This window comes from Artemia sp. Qi Xiang Cuo, chromosome 17, assembly GCF_049724085.1.
Source record: "Artemia sp. Qi Xiang Cuo chromosome 17, ASM4972408v1, whole genome shotgun sequence".
Lineage (NCBI taxonomy): Eukaryota > Metazoa > Arthropoda > Branchiopoda > Anostraca > Artemiidae > Artemia > Artemia sp. Qi Xiang Cuo.
Window position 1 is genome coordinate 54403121 of NC_142810.1, and position 15698 is coordinate 54418818.

Genomic DNA, 15698 nt, shown 5'->3' on the forward strand with positions numbered 1-15698 from the left:
AAAATCCCCCTCCTCAGCATGTGTAAAATCCACACCCTTCTGAAGTTTTCTCCCTATAAAATTTAATCCACATGTAAAAAAAAAATATGAGCAGTTGCAGCAAAACCAGGGAACATCTTCCTTGGTCCTAGTTTAGATTTTGAATAATACTGAGAAGGTTTCACTTATCCAAGTTAATAAAAGCCTATATTCTTCTGCACTTTTTATGTGGAAATATTTTGAAATTAAGGAAAAGATGTGCTGTTTTTGAGCTTTCATTGCCTCCTATCCTAGAAACGGAAGATGGGAAAAGATCCCATTCTTAAGCATCTTTATTGAGGAAGCTGCTGAATATGCAACTGTGCTGTGGTTTAGTCTTCAAATGAGAATATCTCCTTAACCATGTACTAAATTTTTGAAAGTAAAAAGGTAAATTCTGCTTCTTTACTTTGAAATTTGGATTGAGTTAAATTATAAATTTAAACTTTGTTTACAGTTAGATATGGAGACAGCTTTTAAGTTATAGCATGCTCTTTATTAAAAGAAAAAAAAATTAAAACTTATCATATTTCAAATGCTATTGACTACTGAAGAAGTTTAACTTATGCTTTGAACTAAATCATTACACAACCAGCTTTGGGATTATTTGAAGCAGTTACTGTAGATTGTGTATTTTTATGGACTTTGTGCTTCTACTCACCTCTTGTAAAACGGGAGTAGTGTATCCAGGTGTTATTGCCAGGAGTAAACCTTAAATACGTGGTATTTGCTCAATTTGGGGTCTCTGTTATTGAAGTGCCTCAAATTCCAATGCATGAAGATGTTTACCTTTCTGAAATTTGTGCTGTTAAGAATGGTAGGTTTTTTAATTAAATTTGAAATAACAGAATAGTAATAAAGCTTTATTTGCTCTAGTAAATCATTTTTTTCTTTTCTTTCTATCTTGCTTATTGAGTACTGTTCAGGGAAAAAAAACACAAAAAATATGTAACTGTATATACCCTTGTATCAAACCCTTAAGATCTAAGGTAGATTAAAGTGTTTCGCTATATAAAACACATAGAATGTTAATATAATAAATGTAATTTTGTCTGTTTGAGAAGTTTTTCATTCTTGAATGCAGGCATTATAAAAAAAAAACATTACAAACAAAATTGAAGGTTGTTATGTGGCAGCCATAAAATTTATCTGAAGGAACAGCTTCCTTTAATTGTCATTTTTCTTTTATACTATTTTATAAATTGTTTATTTAGCTATTTTTTAACTTGCTAAACTGTATATATAAAAAAAAAAACAATTAAAGTATATAGTAGCTACAAATCAAAAATACAGAATCTTGCTAAAATTCATTAAAGGATGCCTTGTTAGAATTAAACAGCAATATTTTAATGCAATTCTATTAAAATTTCATAATTTAAATGCAAAGTTTTCAAGCTTAATATCCCTTAGATTTGGCTATATTATTCTTTGCATTTGTGCCTTCTTTTCAATTTGTGTGAAATGTTTTTTTATTATATTCTTATATGAAATGTGGTTTGTTCATTTTCTATTGACTTCTGCTTCAATCAGAGGTGGTTTTAGAGGGCTAAAATAAAATTTCAGTGGCACAAAATTTTAAATAAATAATGTAGCATTCATAATTGTATTTTAATTTTTAAATTTTATTTTCATCAAAATAAAGTGGAGGGCACAGTTGCCAGTAATTATAAGTCAATTGAATCCAATTTTTTTTTTTTTTTTCATATCTGTTTGTGTATAAAGTAAGAAAAGTTCAGATTTTAAGAAATAAAATATTTTGGTGTTAAATAAAATTTTTTTAAAATTTGGCATTAAAATTTTTGGGAGACTACTCAGGGGGGGGGGCTAATCAAAATTTCATATGTGCTCAAAAAAGGTCAGAATCACCACTGGCTTCAATTGCTCTTTGTTACCAAGTTATATTCAAGATTGCAACAGAAGTGATAATTTTTTTTTTGCTAGTGGTCTGTATAAATTTAAAAATCTATTAAATTTATTAAAATTATTTCATAAACTAAAAAATATATAAAAAAAAGTTTTTGGCCATAACTGTTTAGCCCAAGATAATTTCTAACCCCTTTCAAAATCAATTCCCACATACAAAAATTACCCATCTTTTCCATTAAAGTTCTAACAAAGAAGCAACTGGTTCACATACCTTATTCACAAAAAATTTCAACGGAAAAACAAAACAAACAACTTTAATCCACTCCAGAAGATATTTTTTAATATTTTTGTGGAAGGGACTCTGCGAAATTGGTTCCTTTATATAGTTGGGCAACAGATTTCACACCTCTACTTCAACATGTCGTAATGACAGTGCACTTCTATGGCTGTGGTGCATTTCTGATATGAGTAAATTAATTTCAGATGAAGTTTTTGGGTATGAATCATATTCTGAAGCAATTTGAAACATATTAAGTTTTCTTTGTCCAAGTGGTTCTAAAGAATTAATACACAATTTAACTTGCAACTTGGAGCATAGATATTTTAGAAACATTTTAGAACTTTCGCCAGTTGGGGATGAATCGCTTGTAGAGTATTTATATTAAAATAGTGTTTTTACTGCCCATTTTTTTAGTTGTTTTTTAGTTGTTTTATAACAAAACAAATTACACAAAATAGCGCATCATGTATCAAAATTTGACGAAACGACGGTATAATATAAAGTTTTAAGTGCTTTATGAGGAATAAAGGGCTTAAGTCTATTTAGAATACCTGTCCCTGGGGAAAGTTTGATGGTAAGTGCCCTCACTTGATCTTTCCATGTAATCATTTCATCAACAATTATTCCCAAATACTTCAAATTAGTTACCCTTTTAATCACTACATTTCCAATTGAAAGTATATCATTTGTTTCAAAATATTGTATATTTGAAAATATCATGTATTTTTTCTCTAGTAGACCCATCTGTCCTTAGCCTTACTCGTTTTTCTGGTAGTTTTTCCTTGGGTTGTCTTTTTCGTGATTATACCTTTTTATTTAAGTTCTTTTTGGAATTGATTCATTTATGTGGGCTGTTAGGGTTATATGCGTTTACCCCCCCCCCCCTCCGGAAAACATAACCTCCCTCCCGGAAAATACACTCCCCCGTGGAAAGTAATACCACCGCCCCACTTTCCCGAGGAAAATATCCCCCCGCGGAAAATGCCTCCGGTAAATACCCCCCCCCTCCGCGGTAAGTGCCTCCAGTAAATACCCCCCCCCCCCGTGGAAAATGCCTCCGGTAAATACCACCACCCCCCACCCCCGTGGAAAATACGGCTATCCAAATTTGAGAATTTTATTTGAGTTTCATTTTTTAATTTCCATAGGGGGAAGGAATTTTTGTACTTGGGTATCATGTGCCCCGCACTCAAGTTTACGCTGTGTAAAAATCGAGAATCAACCGGTTTCTCTGCTAGTTGACTCAGCCTAGTATGAGACAAGACTAAGAGAAGTGACAGAATATTTGGGAAATATATAATTTTTGCTATATGTTTGCACATAACAGGGGGAGGGGTAAAGTGTTTGGACTATTTGAAGTCAGAAAATAATTCTTTCTAGGTATATGGCCACTAAAAAATTACAGACTAGTCTCAATGATTAAAATTTGGTTGAGAGTCGTCCAGTTACGAAGTGACAGGTTGCTTAAGGCAGCTTATGAAGATTGACTCTCGCAGGGGAAAAAATGAACATGGCCACTAAGTGTTTGGACAGTTTGAAGTCAGAAAATAATTCTTTCTAGGTATATGTCCACTAAAAAATTACAGACTAGTCTCAATGATTAAAATTTGGTTGAGTCGTCCAGTTACCAAGTGACAGGTTGCTTAAGGCAGCTTATAAAGATTGACTCTCGCAGGGGAAAAAATGAACATGGCCACCACATTTTAGAAAAAACAGTGTTTTCTTTTGTTTGGAATGAAGGTAGAGGATCAATGGATATAAATCCAAAATAGGAGAATGAGATTAAGATAGTACTAGAGAATCAAATGATCCAAAAATAGAATGAGGAGATAGAAAAACCAAAAACATTATTTAAAGATATTAATGTGGTTTATGGGCAGAAGTTCTACCTTAAGCTGAATTGACCATCTAGATATTTGACGTTCTGGATGCAGCTCAGAGCTTTTTGCCTGGCAAATAGTGCAAGATTTAAAAGACATTTTTAGAAAAATGTTCCAATGAAGACAGATATACTTACCCGCTTTTCAGAGTTAAAGAAGATTATTTGGTGCATTACTCGATGCTTACAAGTGTCTTAAATAGTACATGCGTAAAAAAAAATCCCAGTATAAAGTAAATGTAATGTTTCATTTAAATGTTTTTTCCATGGGTTAAGTGTTTTTTCTAAGTGTTAAGTGTTTATTATTTTAAATGACTGTATTTCAAAGCATTAAGTACTATTATAAGGTCCATGTAGTGTTTTATGATTATTACTGATCAAAGTTTATGTTATTTAGGCCTTCCATTTGTTACTTTACTATGTTCATGGCCGTATATTTGGCTTTAAATTACACTTATCTATAAATCTATCTAATATTCATAATAATTGAACCAAAAAAATTTGGCATGTTTACCCACTCTACTTAACACCCCCCCCCCCTAATATGCAAATCTATAGCCCAGATTTTTTTATAAAGTAACGAAAAAATCGGTTTGTTATCGAGTTTTAAACAGCGTAAACTTGAGTGATTGGTCATAATAAACAATTACCAAAATTCCTTGCCCCTACGGAAATTAAAAAAACAAAACTCAAATAAAATTCAAAAATTTGGAAATCCTTATTTTCCACCGGGTTCTTTTCGGGGAGGTGGGGGGGGGGAGTAAACGCCGACCGCCAGTAGTTCTATACTTCAAAAATTATTTGACTTTGTTTCTGCTCATCTTTGGATTACTGTAGCCATTTACTTTTCATTAAGACAGTTTTTAAAATTATTTATAAAATGAAAAACAGTTGGATTTGTTACGAATACTTCGTCCTTGTCCTTATGTCCTTTTTATTCATGTTTCGTTTTAGAAGTTGAAGACGCTTTACCTAGTGAGAGTGAGGAGCTCTTTGATATTTCAAACATTTGTTTGTCTCCTAAGCTTGAAGCTGTTCCTTTGAATACTTTTCCTAGCATTGCAGGACCATATAAATTGGAAGCTGACATCCAGGAATTGGAACACATCAGTTTTGACCATGAAGGTATCTTTGAAACATTTGGTTTTGTGGAATCATGAATATTTAATTAAAAACAAACTAGGGTACATGGACTAAATTTTAGTATTTTAAACTAATCTTTTTATGAATTTTTCTTATCTTATTCCGGTAAGCAGGCATTTGCTAAACCGGTTTTGAAGTTTAACAACAACTTTCAAAGTGTTAATTGAAAGGCGTTTCGTGAATTCCGTACATCTGGATGGCCAAGAATAAAGTTCTGAACTATATTGTCTATATTTCTTTCTGAATTAAGATATAAATCTGTTAATTATTTTCTTGATTTAACATGACTGATTAAGCTTTTAAAACAAGCAGAATATGGACTGGTATTGTGAGAATTGTGGATCGGAAATTTTTACTTTAAAACATTAATTTAATAAAAATGCTAGATTCGGACAAAATTCAGGATTCATTTTGTGTTAGTGAATTAAAAAGTTTTTTTTTTTTTTTAGAACGATTCGTTATGCAATATAAAACTAGAGATGCATAACAAGTCCTATTGGGTTTTAATAATGACAAAAGTGACAAACCTGACAAAAGTCAGGTTTTGTGTTAGATATAAAATTCTATTGATATCCAGGGGGTATAAACCCTCCTAGAATTAAAAAAATAATTGTTTTGGGGCATTTGAAAACCAGATTTTTCTAGTACTTTTTATTGACAAAAAATGGAAGAAGACAAAAAAACGAAAGAGCTGAGGCCATTCCAGTGTGAACATAATTCAAACCAAAGTTTAAACTAAATCAATCACTTTCAAATCCTCTTGCCCGTCCTTGCTCTTCTGAAAGTTTTACAATTTTGAAGATACGTCTTTTTGATACCCATCTGACGATATACTATATGTGGTACTTTACCAAAAAAATTACTCTTTCGGTCAAATATTTGGTCTGTAACGGAAAGCTCTAATGTGCCTACCTGTAACGGCAATAACTAACTAGTTTGTGTGATGTGTTTACATATTCTCTTACTAAGGTATATACAGATAACCCTTAGTCCCTTAGTTCTATAATTTTTTTTATGCATCTGTTTTTCATATTAAAAAATCATTTGAACTAAAAGTGAAAACTTGAGACAAAAAGTAGTATTTTGTTAAGAAATACTAAATGAAAATCAAAAATATATTTAATATGATTTTTTTCTTTTTTTTCAAACTTGATTTGTATTCTTTTTTCTTTATAAAGCGCAAATAACTCGTGTATTTTGGAAGTTTAGGCCCCCTCATCATAGGCAGCGCAATAGAGCTGCCTAAGTAAAGAACGATGTTGGCACGCTGTATTATTATTATTTTTTTTTGGTTCTTGGTCTTAGACCAGGGCACTTCGTTTTGAAGTAGTTGTTTTAGAAACTTAATAGTCGAAAGTGATTGGACGGCAACTAATACTTCTTCCACGCCCACGATTTCCCCAAAAACATCCAATCAAAATTTTAAATTGCCATTTTGTTCAGTGCAGTTGATTTCCAGATAGAAGTCATGTTTTTAAGGAGGAAACTACCCCACAGCTCTCAGGGCAAGGGTTTTAAGTTATGTCCTGGGGGCATATACGGTTTCTTTTTTAATTTGTTATTGTGGAAACTTCAAAATGTGTTTATGTGATTGAAAATTGAAATGGCCAGTGCCCTTTTTAATAGATAAAAGTGATCGGATGGCAATTAACACTCTTTCTAAGTCCACCATTAATCCAAACACATTCAATAACAATTTTTAGATTGCCAGTTTGTTCAACATAGTTGAAAGTTCTGGAAATTAGGTTTTTGAGGATGATAACCCACTCAAAGCCCTCAGGGCAAGAGTTGTAAGTTATGCTCTGAGGGCATATAAGGTTGTTTTTTTTTTATAGAAAGCGTTGTTGTAGAAACTTCAAACAGGAATAATTGGATAGGGAAATTTAAACGTCTAGTGCCCTTTTTAATAGTCGAAAGTGATTTGATGGCAAGCAAACCCCCTCTCACGCCCACCATTTCCCTTAACACATTCAATCAAAATTTTGAGATAGCCATTTTGTTCCGTGTAGTTGAAAGGTCCAGAAAATGTCTGAGGATGACAACCCCCACACAGCCCTCAGGTCAAGGATTGTAATTTATGCCCTGGGGCATATATGGTTTTTATAGAAAGCGCTGTCGTAGAAACTCCAAAAAGGGCTCATTTGTCTGGAAATTGAAAGGGCCAGTGTCCATTTGAATAGTCGGAAGTGATTGGATGGCAACTAACCCCCCTCTCTCGCCCACCCTGTACCCGCACTTAGTCAAACACATGTTTTAGACAGCAATTTTCTTTAACGTAGTTGAAAGTTCTGCACCCTAATTCTGCGAGTCTGACACTCTCCCCCCCCCCTCCCCCAGTCCCCTGGCAAGGGTTGTAAGTTATGTCCTTGGGGTATATAATGTTTTTATTGAAAGCCTTGTCGTAGAAACTTCAAAAGGGCTCATTTGATTGGAAATTGAAAGGGCTAGTGCCTTTTTTTATATTTGAAAGTGATTGGAGAGTACCTAACGCCCCTCTCATGCCAACCATTTCCCCAAACATATCCAATCAAAATGTTGAGATAGCCATTTCGTTTAACTTAGTTGAAAGTTCTGAAAATTGGATGTTTGAGGATGACAGCCCCCTCAGAGCCCTCAGGGCAAGGGTTGTAATTTCTGACTTGGGGGCATATAAGGTGTTTATAGAAAGTGCTGTCGTAGAAACTCAAAAAGGGCTCAATCTATTGGAAATTGAAGGGGCTTTTGCCCTTTTTAATAGTATAGCGTGATAGGACGGCTTTAAATTTTTATAGTTAAGATCAATGTGGGTACAATGTATTATTATTTTTATCTTTTTTTTTGTTTTGACCAGGGCACTTCTTATCGAAGGATTTGTCTTAGGAATTTTGAAAAGGGCTCATTCGATTTAAAATAGGAAGGGTTAATGTCCTTTTTAATAGTCGAAAGTGGTTGGAGGGCACTAGTCCCCCTCCCATGCCCACCCCCCAATTTGCCCACAATAATTTAAAAAAAAAAGTTTCCTTAATATAAAAACAAAAAGCACTCTTTTAATTCTAAATACCAATAAGGCATCTCAGCAGTATCCCAAGAAAGACTGAGGGTATTATGTTCAAACTTTCGGGGTTACTTCTGCTCTTAAAATTTAACTAAATCAAAATAGCGTAAGTGTATACAAGCTGTCAAAGAAAGTAAGCAGATTTATTGTGAATGATATCAAGTTTTCTATTTCAGGTCAACTATAGGAGGTATGAAAATAAATTGAACACTACTATTTTTGTCAATATTTTTAAAAGGGTGTATGTTGTTAAAAATTGCTAAAAAAAAAATTCTCCAGAATAAAAATATCAGGCCAAACTATAAAGTATTAAAAAAAAAACGAAAAAATTTAAATAATCATTTTCTTTTTACCTGAAAAGACAATATCAATATAAAAAGAAAAAAAATTAATTAAAAAGAAACTTTTTCCACAAAATAAGTTTTTCAAAGAAAAGTAAAGAACTCCATTAAACCAAAAATGAGCAAAAATAAAATCAAATAATCTACCAAGCGTGAAACTACCACAAATCAGCACCGATAAATAAATGAAAGCCAAAACGAACAGAAATTACAATTGATAACCGAGTCAAACTCAAAAAGAGCAGAAATTTACATGAGTGGGGCTCAAAACCCCTATGCCTTCCCAAGGCCAGAACATAATTTGCACTTTACGGAAAAAAATACAAATGAATGATCATTGTCAGTTTAATATACATATACTGATACTTAGTAAGCAAAATGTTAATATTATTTGATTTATTAAAGTTATAAAAGTAAAAAAAATTAAATGTTTTCAACACTAGCACCAGTTCCCACTCGTATAAGTTACCCCTGCACATAATTTACCTCTTTTTCATTTGAACTAAAGTTTGATTAATTGCAAATTCAAATTTTCCTGTTTTCTTTTTCTTAACAGAGGAACTCTTTTAAATTATTTCAAAAATTTGCAGAAAAGGAAGTAATTAACAAAATACATTGAAATAATGTGTAGATTATCACTATTCAGTTTTGTTTGAGATTCTCGATTTGCGACCATTTTAAACTTTCCGATCTGTTTTTATTGCTTTCTTGGATGTTGGAAACTTATTGTTTGTGAGTACTTGATTTTGATTATATTTTTATATATTTTTTTTTGTGTGATTTTAGGTTTTTAAGTTACGTCAACAATTGTTGCCGAAACCCTAATCGAAACTTCAAATTCTTCTCTATCACCAGAACCTGAGTCTGTTTCTTCCAGGATTTCCACGTCACTTCGAGAATTTGACTCCCTGGAAGTTGATCGTGATGCACAAGTTATAATTAACCGAATTTTGTCGTAGCATAAATTTATACTTAGAAATAAAAAAAAAATCCGCTGAATTTTTTTTTTTGATGAGATAAAGAAGGAACTGTTAACCATATTAAAAAAAAGTCACTGAACGTTTTTACTTGAATAAAAAGAATTTTGAAAGTTAAAAAAACAATTAGTATGAGAATTAATATTTTTCGACCTTTTTTATGTCGGCTAAAAGTTTAACACTATTGAATAAGTGCCATTTAATTTTTCACTCCAATATTCAGTGATTAGAAATCTGTTTCTATTAATTAACATTAACTACTAACTACTGGATCTACAAATCAGTGAATAAAATTCTTAAAGTTGCGAAATCAGTTTCATAACGATCAAATTTATCACTCTTGAATTTATTCCAACCTCTTATTATACCTAATTTTCCAAATTTGTAGACTGGTATTTGTTTGCTCTGTGGGTTTTGTTCTTCCTTGGTAAATTATTTAAACGATTTTATTGTAGATTGACTTTTATCTGTTAATATCTTTTTATCACAGGCAGCGCAATAGCGCTGCCAAAGTAAAGAACGATGTTGACACAATGTATTATTTATATATTATCATTTTTTTGTTTTTTGTTTTAGACCAGGGCGTTTCTTTATAAAAAGAAGTTGTCTTAGAAACTTCAAAAAGTAGTCATTCGATCTGAAATTGAAAGGGCTAGTGCCCTTTTTGTTAGTCAAAAGTGATTGGAAGGCATCTAGCCCCCAACGTCCATAATTTTCCTAACATATCCAATTTGACTTTTGAGATAGCCATTTTGTTCAGCGTATTGGAAATTTCCGAAAATTTTATTTATAAGGGCGACACCCACCCCCCCCCCAGAGCCCCAAAAACATGGGTTTTAAGTTTTGCCCTGGGGGTATATAAGGTTTTTATAGAAAGGGTGTCGTATGATTTTTGGAGGTGGCTCATTGGATTGGTAATCAGAAGTTCCAGTGCCCTTTTTAATTCCATCCAATTGGAATTTTGAGATAGTAATTTTATTTAAATTAGCTCAAAGATTATATAACAAGGCTATTGGGGTTGAAACAAACCGCCAAAGCCTGGGGGAAAGGGTTTAAAGTTATGCCCTGGGGGAATTTAAGATTTTAATGGAAGGGATGGTTGTATAAACTTTAGAGGAGTCTCATTTAGTTGAAAATTGGAAGTTATAGTTCCCTTTTAAGTGTCAGAAGTGAAGGAGGGCAACTAGCCCCCTCCCCCCGACTACCCTTCATTTCACCAAATGCACCTGATTGAAATTGTGAAATAGCCATTTTGTTCAAAATAGTCTAAACAATATTAAGAGTCAAAAGAGATTTGAGAGCAACAAGCCCCCCTCCACGCCCATCATTTCCCCCAACACATCCAATCAAAATTTTAAGAGAGCAATTTTTTGTTAAGCAGAGTTTAAGAGAACGGACATGTAGTCTTTGAGGATGAACCACCCCACAGCCCTCATTGTAAGGGTTGTAAGTTATGCCCTAGGGGTATATAATGTTTTTTTTTAGAAAGGGTGGTCGTATATACTTCAGAGGGGTCTCATTGAATGGGTAATCAGAAGTTTTAGTGCCTTTTTTTTTAGTCAAAGTGATCAGAGGGCAGCTACCTTCCCGCCCCCCACGTCTTGTTTTCCCAACATGCAGACAATAGAAATTTTGAGACACTCATTTATTCAAAATAGTCCAGAGATCATATACTAAGGCTTTTGGCGTCGTTACAAACCACCAGAGTCCGGGACAAGGGTTGTAAAGTATGCCCTTGGAGCATTTTTTCCAAGTGGTAAGTGTTTATTATTTTCAATGACTATAATTCCAAGTATTAAGTACTATTATTAGTTTAATGTCGTGTTTTATGATGATCGCCGATCAAAGTTTGTTATTTAGGCCTTCCATTTGTTACTTTACTCTGTTCATTGCCGTATATTTGGCTTTAAATTACACTTATCTATAAATCTATCTAATATGCATAATAATTGAACCAAACAAATTTGTCATGCTGACCCGCTCTACTTTACACCCCCCCCCCCTAATATGTAAAACTATAGCACAGATTTGTTTCTAAAGTAAAGAAACAGTCTGTTTGTTATTGAGTTTTACACAGTATAAACTTGAGTGATTGGTGCATAAAACATAAGTAAAAAAATTTCTTTCCCCTCCGGACATTAAAAAAACAAAACTAAAATAAAATTCTATAATTTGGAACGCCTTTTTTTCCACAGGGGTATTTGCGGGGTGGTGGGGGGGGGGAGTAAGCGCCGCCCGCCAGTAGTTCTATACTTCAAAAACTATTTTACTTTGTTTCAGTTCATCTTTGGATTAATGTAGCCATTTACTTTTCATCAAGACACTTTTTAAAATTAATTATAAAATGAAAAACAGTTGGATTTGTTAAGAAAACTTCGCTCTTGTATTCGCCCTTTATGTCCCTTTTATTCATGTTTTGTTTTAGAAGTTGAAGACGCTTTACCTAGTGAGAGTGAAGAGCTCTTTGATATTTCAAACATTTGTTTGTCTCCTAAGCTTGAAGATGTTCCATTGAATACTTTTCCTAGCATTGCAGGACCATATAGATTGGAAGCTGACATCCAGGAATTGGAACCCGTCAGTTTTGACAATGAAGGTATCTTTCAAACATTTGGTTTTGTGGAATCATGTCTTAGAAAACGAATGAGTTCTAAATTTATTTCTGTTTGACTGTCTGGCTACTATGACCTGGCCGTCTACCAGCTCCGTTACCCTAATGGCTATACAAAAACTATATAATTCCTCTTTCTGGCTTACTAAAAATCAGAGTGAAATGGTTAATGGTTATAAAGAACCCTCATACTAAAAATGGGTGACAATTTGTTTATTTTGGTGTAATTGCCAATTTTTTAATAATAATTGCCAACTTGCTAGCTGGTTAGATTGACAATGATGTTGATGGGGTATGTTTTGGATTATCAGACAATATGCCAAATTAAATTATACTTCATGTAAAACTATAACTGTCAGAAGCTTAATATTCTTGAGTGCATGGGACAATCAGAAAAATTCAGTTGATGCAAATCCCCAGTTAGCTTGATGTGCTTGCTAATTAATAATTTCAGGAATTTTTAGCCAAAACTAAGCTTTAAATGAAAGGGTAAAACCTATTCCTGTTTCATTTAAGACTTTTCTGCAGCAGATAGACACAAAAAAGTTGTTCATGCTTTTCCAGCAGTTTGCTTTAGATGGTTAGAACAAGCAGGTGGTTAAAACATCCCTTTTTTCAGATTGTCGCCATGGGAAAATGGGCGAAGCATGCCAAAACATATAATGAAAGGTGGGAGAATGAATTTCCTTGGGTCAAGCAATGCCCAACTGATGAGTCAAAAGCATACTGTACGGCGTGCAGAAAAGAAATTAGGGCTCATCATAATGACCTGTCAGTGCATGCTAGCTCTCAAAAACATAGACTGAAGTCAATGCAACAGGTCCCGTCAAAAGGTTGCAAGACACTTGATGGCCATGTGACAGTTTTAAGTGACAAAGTGAAGAAACACGAGCTTGCCATTGCCTGTCACATTGCTTGCCACTCATCTGTTAGAACGGTAGACCACCTAGGAGAACTGATTAATGTCATTATATCTTCAACTGCTACTTCTGCTGCCAAACCAACAGATCAACTTAGACTACATCGTACGAAATGCAGTGCTTTGATTGTGCATGTGATTGCACCTAGTCTACTAGAAGAAATAGTGCAAGATTGTAATAACAAGTATTCTTTGATATTGGATGAGTCTACAGATGTTGGAACGCACAAATACATGGCTGTATGTATTAGATTCTTTTGCAATAGAAGGAAGAAAATAGTGACACGTTTCCTAGGACTTGTCGAGATTCAAAGTGCTACAGCTGAGAACCTTTATAATGGACTGAAGGACTTCATTGAAAACAAAATTAAATTGAAGCTGGAGAATATTACAGGACTAGGAACTGATGGTGCCAGTAATATGGTTGGACAGAACTGCTCTTTGTTTACTAAACTAAGGGAGCATAATCCTGATCTAGTTTTGATCAAATGCATTTGCCATTCGTTGCACTTGTGCATGTCAGCAGCAGCTAAAGTTTTGCCAACAAACATAGAGTTTTTGCTAAGAGAGACTTATAACTGGTTCAGCAATAGCCCTCTCAGACGGGAGGCTTATCGTCAAATATACTCCTTGATCAATAGTACGGGAAAAGAGCCAAAGAAGATTTTGCAGCTCAGTGGCACTCGTTGGCTCGCCAGAGAGGCTGCCATTGATATGATTCTTGAGCAGTGGCTTGAGTTGAAGACTCACTTCAAAAGGGCAGCGCAGACTGAGCGATGTTTTACTGCGAACACGCTTTCGATGATGTACGAGGATGATGTGAACTATTTCTTTTTGACATTTCTGCTTCCTATTACAAAAGAATTCACCAGAATGAGCCTCTTATTTCAGCAGACTTCTGTCGACCCAGCCAAGTTGTTCAAAGATTTTGAATCATTTGTTTCTACATTATTCCGTCGTGTAGTGAGAGGGGCCGAAAAACTGACTACCGCTCAGTTGCTCGAAATAGAAATGATAGAAGAAAACTTTTTAGATGTTACACTTGCTGATCTTGGAACCAATTTCCGTCGAATGTTGATAAACTCGAAAGTTCCAGATGAACAAAAGAGTGAACTTAGAAAAAGATGCTATGACTTTCTGAAGAAATTGTGTGAAGAGGTGAAGAAAAGAGTCCCTTCACACATGAAATTGCTTTCAACTGTGGTTTTGTTATCACCAGAGCACTGTCTGAGTCAGACTCGTTGCAGTTTTGATAACCTACCTTTGTCTCTTCTTGTGCCAGTGCCAGATAAAAACTTGCGGAAAGTGGAACTAATAGAAGATCAGTGGAGAAGACTGCTGTCTATCGACTGGACACTGGTGGTTGAGAAAAGTGAATCTCTCAATTCTGAACAATTTTGGGTCGCTGTGTACAATTACACAAATGCAGGGGGAGAATATTGTTTTAGAGAACTCGCCGCCTCTGTACTCAATATTTTGGCACTACCAGTGTCGAACGCGTTTGTTGAACGGGTTTTTAGTATAATGAACTGCGTTAAGACAAAAGTTAGGAATAGAATGGGCCTGAAGCTGCTTTCGGCGATATTATTGATTAGAGGGTGCCTTCATGGGGATGAAAAATGTTGTCAAAATTTCATCCCTTCGAAAGCAATGTTTCAAAGGTTCGACAGCTCTATGTATAAGTGCGAAAAAAGTAATGCTGAAACTGAAGATGAAGACATCGCGGTTTTTGAACTGTTAGATGAGTTTTTTGAGGAGTGATAACCCACAGTTGTGTATTTTTTTTGTGGTGCATTTGTTGCTGGATAATATTTTGCTTCTAATTATTTAGACTCAGGGCGTATTTTTCGCTATCATCGGACTCGCGTTAATGATTACGGCTGGACTTCCACCAACTGTCTTCAGTGCAAAAGAATAGAGCCTCATGGAAGATGCAGAGTTTTCTCGCCGAAGACTCTTGGTGCAAGTCCAGCTGAAATATTCGCACATGGAAAAGTAAGGGTACTTTGAAAAACCCCAGTTAATATTTTTCTTCTATGTCTGTTTTCTTCGTCATGTCCGGTGAATGCGGTATAAAAAGTGTCTTAGTTATTGGTGAACATAGCGAAAAAAGACGCCCAAAGTCTCGTATCGTTCACGTCACACGTTTTTTAATCAAAAGATTCCAATAATTTAACTAGTCGGCATTGAAGCGACAGTACCTGTGATTTTCCAGTTTTCAATAAAAAACATCTTGATCCTCTTACCGAAGTGGCTCACTAATTGGATTTCTGCAGTGTTTCTTTTAACATGTTTTTTGCTTGAGTATTTGCGCTTATAGAGCGTTTTAAACGTCGTTCGACCTTTCATCCTGACGACGAAATATCGAACTGTTTTTATTAAGACCAACAAAGCGGTTAAGGATCGGCTGCCGGCGAAAAAAATGCAGCTTCCTCCGTATGAAGAAAACAAAGAACGATCAAAATGAAACTATTGAAGAAGCAGGATGAAAAAAACCCAACCGTTTCCTGCGGCTTCCTGGCCAAATTCGCTAGTTTTTGGGCATGGGAAAGCAAACACCAGTCCGCTAGTTTTGGGCTAATAATTTTGTCGTTTTGGGCTAGAAGCCCGAAGAGAAATCTGGCAACACT

At 34.5% G+C, this 15698-nt stretch overlaps 1 protein-coding gene and 1 long non-coding RNA gene across 3 annotated transcripts in view; one reads left to right on the top strand and one right to left on the bottom strand.

Annotated features, from left to right (window-relative positions):
• The window catches only part of LOC148942355 (uncharacterized), a 225903-nt gene that overhangs the window by 20937 nt on the left and 189268 nt on the right, over positions 1 to 15698 (bottom strand). The gene's annotated exons all lie outside the window — the stretch shown is intronic.
• LOC148942356 (uncharacterized) lies at positions 715 to 5367 on the top strand. Its single transcript, XR_016143204.1, has 2 exons — positions 715 to 835; positions 4998 to 5367. It is a non-coding gene; the product is annotated as an uncharacterized LOC148942356 (long non-coding RNA).